General features: G+C 42.1%; 1 long non-coding RNA gene across 1 annotated transcript; it reads left to right on the top strand.

Moving 5' to 3' along the window:
- The first annotated feature begins 2,109 nt into the window (after positions 1-2,109).
- Positions 2,110-4,559, top strand: LOC136426754 (uncharacterized). The gene is made up of 3 exons (XR_010754346.1): positions 2,110-2,192; positions 2,817-2,891; positions 3,906-4,559. It is a non-coding gene; the product is annotated as an uncharacterized lncRNA (long non-coding RNA).
- Positions 4,560-6,017: the final 1,458 nt, after the last annotated feature.

Raw genomic sequence — 6,017 nt, 5'->3', positions numbered from 1 at the left:
TAGACGGCATGAGTGTATGTACTAGTGCAGAAAGATGTTCTTCAATGTACAAGTTAGTATTTTTTATTTTAATTTTCAAATTGTACTTGCCAAAGTTATGAGTGTTTGAATTACTGGTATTCTTGTACCAAATCTCTTGTACATTGTAGCTTACAATTTTACATTTGTAGCAACAGGGGGTAGCACTTTGGCAGAGTGATACATGCAGTACTAGTATGTGGAATCCTGGGACTGTTAATAACAATTGGGGCATGCTTTCAATACCAAGGACAGCATCTCTGCAGAGACGTAGTTGTGCTTCGTGTTTTGCTTTGGCTTTGACATAATTTCAAGGCAGAGGCAAAGATTTTAACTATAAGAATCGGCTTTCAGTACCAAGGACAACACTTTAGGAACGTGGCTTTCCGACCAAGGACAGCACTGATACTCCTGTCAGGCAGAATGATTGAGCAATGACCATGGCGGGGATTGAAGCGCCGCCCAGTGACGAGCGACGGCATTCCGTTCAGACAAGGTCTAATTTTAGCAATGACTATGACGGTGATGAAGCGCCTCCCAGTGATGGGCGATGGTACGCCAGTCAGACAAAGTCTAATTTTAGACATGACCAAGTGCACCCCAGTAACGAGTAACTTGTCAGACACGGTTTAGTTCGCGCGATAACCATGACGTTACCGAAGCGCCGCCCAGTGACGAGTGACGGTACTTCAGCAAGGCAACGTCTAATTTGAGCTATGAACATGGTGGTACTGAAGCGCCGCCCAATATGGTACATTTCAGTGAGAATTAAAAAAAATACAAACCGGATACATTAATTAAGATGTTAGCTGACTGGAGAACCATCACCCGTCACTGGGCGGCGCTCCATCCCGTCATGGTCATTGCTCAAAACAGTGTCCGAATTGAGTACCGTCGCTAGTCACTGGACGATGCTTCATTGCCGTCATTGTCATTGCTCAAATCAGTCTTTGCCTTGACCCAAACCACCTGTATGTAGCAGAATAATAGACGTCGATCATCAAAATTCTATGGAAGCCTGTGTGATAACACTCCCGAACCCTATGTGATCCGGATAGTTATCACACGGTCCGGAACACCCGTATCAGGCCCAGGCATGACATAAAGATACTTATCTGACATTTCAAATCGCAACCTGATTGGTCCGACGTTCCATTTGTTCTGATTGGTCCGACGTTCCGATTGTTCTGATTGGTCCGACGTTCCGATTGTTTTTCCTTTGTCATCTCATACCTCAACTGTGATGTTCGAGAACTTCCCGCCTGTACCGCTCACTTTTTCTGAGACAAAATGGCCAAGAAAGCAGGACCAAAACCGTCTTCCCCTGTGGAGAACAAGTTTCTCGATAAGAAGAAGAAGCCGGGAAGGGCATCACGATTCCTGTCAGCATTTTTGACGCTATGCACCTGTGGTCTCATCAACCACAACAAACAAGCAAATGATGAAGAAGAGGAGTACAGAAAAGGTAACCTCAAGCATGAGCTGCTAAGGAAGTGATTTTGGTGTTCTTACCGAATTGCATTTTAAAAGCCTCAACTTTGAATTGAAGACACGGAATTATATATCTAGATTTGATGCTGGTAGTAACTGTCGGGTCACAGGACCTTAGAAAAAAGCCGTTTGGCACCCAATTCCCTATTGGTTACAGAGTTAGGCAGCAGGGAGAAGGTTAAAGTTATATGTATATGTTATATGTTTTATTAGTCTAGCAACGGTGGCGAATTTCACATGCGATGTTTGAGATGTCAATACAACTTTATATCAGATCATCAAACGGCCTCAACTAGATGGTAATGTGGTGGAGCTTAACTCTGACTAGACCTTCTTCCTCTGCAATACACAGTAGACCGGCAAAGAATATTGTAAAAGTCTGTTGAATAGACATTTAACTGTGACTTAGGAAGAATAGTATATATTAATGTTTTGTTTCGTATATTCCTATGTTTGTGTTCGCCACACGATGTGGCTAAGCCTCACAAAGCAGGCTTCGGGGAAAAGTGAAAACAAGGTCTATAACTTTCGGGGAAGGGAGAATCAGTTTTGACAATGTCGCTAAACGACGCTTTTCACAGTAGCCTCCACGGACACCGCTCCACCGCCCGTCCCCGCCGAGCCACTAGTGCCGTACTCAACCGATGTCCCGTCCTCGGTAGGAGACGTCGACGTCGTTACCGGTATGTACTGGGAAATGCTCAGATAACCACACCTCCACTACTGAGTATGAAGAAAACTGTGGGTACATGCGTTAGCACAAATTAGTTTCTACTCGATCTGCAAGCAGACAAACCGGTGACAATGACAGTGTCCAAAGGGAAAAACAGTGTCCAAATAGTGTTTGGGCCTTTGGATACTGCCATTGCCACCGGTAGAACTGCTTGTAGATCAATCAGTTGTACATTACCATGATGTCACCTGTAAAAGTCATTCACAGGTACAGTAGACCGGCAAGGCGTCAACAATTCTGTTTGAGGTGCCGACGTGAAATTCTTGAGTAATTGAAAGACAAAGTAAATGTACTGGAATCCTGTGAAAGACAGAATATTTCTACCTTTTCTTACGTTTGCCACAGAAAATGTTGTACATAACTGTTTGACTTTAATGTTTATGCAGTATACTTGATAACTTGTACCAAACCCTCGGCACTATTCCTATACCAAACTTTTTACTTAAGATAGTGACACTTGTATGGCTACAAGTAAATCACAGCCATCTTTAAATAAGGCAAATTGAGTCACTATACCAGTAAAAAGCCTCACAACCACTATTACAAAAAATTGTTTTACATTCTTTACATACAGATATTCTGAACAAAGTGATTGAAAACGTGGTGGCCCAAACAGAACTCAACATCACAACAGGATTCCAACTGAACGGTAGGAATATTGCCCGAACTTCAACTGCCTATTAACGAGAGAATAGGTAACGCTACTTCACCTAAATTCACAGGGTAACATGTATACGGGATTTTTAAAAACGTGCGGTATTTGGGGATATATGTTAGATGCAGCATCAATAACATTGTATCAGCAGGACTAGAGAGCAAATATAACATATAGGGTCATACAGAATAAGTGACAAAGGTAATCTATGATATTGGCATACAACAGAAAATTATTGTTTATTGTGTTGCCAGGTTGGTTTCAATTAGATCTTTTAGAATAGGTAACGCTACTTCACCTAAATTCACAGGGTAACATGTATACGGGATTTTTAAAAACGTGCGGTATTTGGGGATATATGTTAGATGCAGCATCAATAACATTGTATCAGCAGGACTAGAGAGCAAATATAACATATAGGGTCATACAGAATAAGTGACAAAGGTAATCTATGATATTGGCATACAACAGAAAATTATTGTTTATTGTGTTGCCAGGTTGGTTTCAATTAGATCTTATCGGAAGGAACTCGGTTTTATCGAACTTCGGTGAAGTAGCGTTAAATACTGTACATTTTAGTGTGTCAATATGTCAAAAATACCTTAAAAATGAGTAAATTAGTCATAGACGACTCCAACATTGCCGCAAACTTCTCACATCTCAACGAACAACAAAATCATCTGCTTGCTTGAGTCGTCCAATCCGTTCATCTACCAAAACGTTGGACAATTCAACTCCTAGCTTTGCATACAGAAAGGAAGTCAATGCCTTTAGATGTCTTAGGTAGAAATAGATCAAGAATAGTAATCATTCCGCCTTTATCTATGTCTTTCATTCTTCTTGTATTTCCACATTGTTTTGATTTGCAAGTAATCTCATGAAAAATTAATTGCATACTTGACTGAAAAGTGCAAAGTCAGTGAGTTTGCTGAAGACTATCTATTTTTATATTGATTTTCAATGTGTTTTTTTCACAGCTGATTCATGATGAGATTCTTGCTTTCACAGATCCCGCACCCATCCTGACACCCAGCACCCCGCCGCTTCCGTCTGCCGCCGCCACCCCTCCCCAGATCACCCCCTACGTTCATATCCACCCCCCTCTGCCACCCGGATGTACCTCCCTATTCCTCGACAACACCAACCTCCCTCTGCCATATGTCCCCCTGCCTGATTACCCCCCCTGGACACTCGACGTCCCGTCCCAGTCCATCCCCTCTGTCCCAGTATCCACCCCTAGTGAACTAGACCCCACCGCCCTCCCTTTTTACCCCAGCTCATACACCGCCCCTTCCCAGTCCACCCCCTCTGTTCCCGTCTCCACCCCTTCTACATTGAACCCCGCCGCCGCCCCTTATTATCCCGCCTCAGACACCGCCCCTTCCCAGCCCATCTCACAGTTCCTCGACAACACCAATCCTCCCCTGCCGTACGCCCCCCTCCCCGACTTAACCCCCTGGTCACCACAGACTTAAGCCCCTCCCACACCGTCCCTTCCCACTCCAACCCCTCTGTCCCTGTTCTCCCTCCGACGTAATTCATGATCAGCCCCGACCCTTTTTATCCAGCTCCTATATTTTGTCCATCCGTCTACGTTTTCCTCCTCTCTGTTAAGTTCCCATATGGTCCCATTTCAATTATCCATTGTGTTAAAAGACGAGTCCCCCCAAAAAAAGAATGATAAAAAAGGACACATAAAGTTTGTCTACATCAGAATCTTATGGAGAAAAGAATTAGCCCTTGACTGTCCCAGTTTTGTAACAAGTACAGAGATGTTAGGAATGGCAGGCTGGAGGCTATGTGCTTTGATGGGCAGAAACGATTGTGTCAAAGAACTTCATACATCATTCTGGTGGGGCAGAGAGAGTGCCAGGATGCAAATGCAGCTGTGGTCCTGAAGTACAACGCTGTTGAGGCACTGAAGCCGAAGTTGTTTTTGGTGTTTGTCCATTTTCAATTAATGATCGTCACAACATACAAGTCAGAAATAAGCATACATTAATATTACAGTGCCGTAACAGTACATCAACATGCAGTAGTAATGGAAAATGGGTTCTCTCCTGATTCATGAAATGTCGCTAATTGAAAAATGTTGGAACTGCTAAAAAAAACACATAGCAGACTAACAAAATTAAGAAGGAAATTAATGTGATAACCCACCATCATGTATGTAACTAACAATGACAACATTGAAAGGTTTTGTATGTTTGACGTTCATGCTGCCGACAGAACAAAATAGTGTAACAAATAGCATAGATAGATGCTACACTAGCCCTCTTTGTGATACCAAACATTGTTATATTGTGTTGATTAATATAACCAGTACGCATAGGTCTGAACCAGTTCCATGTGTATGCAACCCAACAGCTGTAAAATCTAGCACATCAAGAAATGTGTGTGAAGACAAAGCCATATTGTGATATGACGCACAGCTTCTTTTATGGAAAATATAGATTTACACTGACTTTCCACGTGGTAGTACAAAAGGGCTGGTGTAACCATTTCTGTAACACTGAATGAGGAAAAGCCTCCCGTTACTTTGACATGCGGTCAGAAACAGGGTACAAGAACGTATGCTATCACGTTACTTATCTTCTAATTAAAAAGACATATATAACTATACAACTGGTTGTTTGTCTTTATGAGCGGTGTTATTCATTTACAGCATGAATCCATGTACAAGTGCGGAAAGATAGAGTGTAGCTATGCACACCGACGACTTTTCTTCAAATTTACAACTTAGCGTTTTTATTCAACTTTTCAAAGTGTACTTGCCAAAACTGTAAGAGTCTGAATCGATGATATCCTTGCACCAAATCTCGTATAGCTGGCAACTTTACATTTGTAACAACAGGTGGAAAGTAGTTTGTCAGAGTGATAGTATGTGGAAGACGTGGACTGTTTATAACAATTGGAGTAGGTTTTCAGTACCACGGACAGAATCTCTGCAGAGCAGTACAAAATAGTTATGCGATTTGATTCCACCCATAATTCAGGTCCACGACGTATATGCTTTATCATAACACTGATTTATTTGTGTCAATTCATTTGTTAAAATGTAATACATAGCAAAGATGAGCAGTAAGCATTGAAGTGACTTACATTTGGTGCGTACATGTA

The sequence above is a fragment of the Branchiostoma lanceolatum genome, chromosome 2 (assembly GCF_035083965.1).
Source record: "Branchiostoma lanceolatum isolate klBraLanc5 chromosome 2, klBraLanc5.hap2, whole genome shotgun sequence".
Classification (NCBI taxonomy): Eukaryota; Metazoa; Chordata; class Leptocardii; order Amphioxiformes; family Branchiostomatidae; genus Branchiostoma; species Branchiostoma lanceolatum.
The sequence above is the reverse complement of the archived record's forward strand: the minus strand, read 5'-3'. Positions and strand labels throughout refer to the sequence as shown.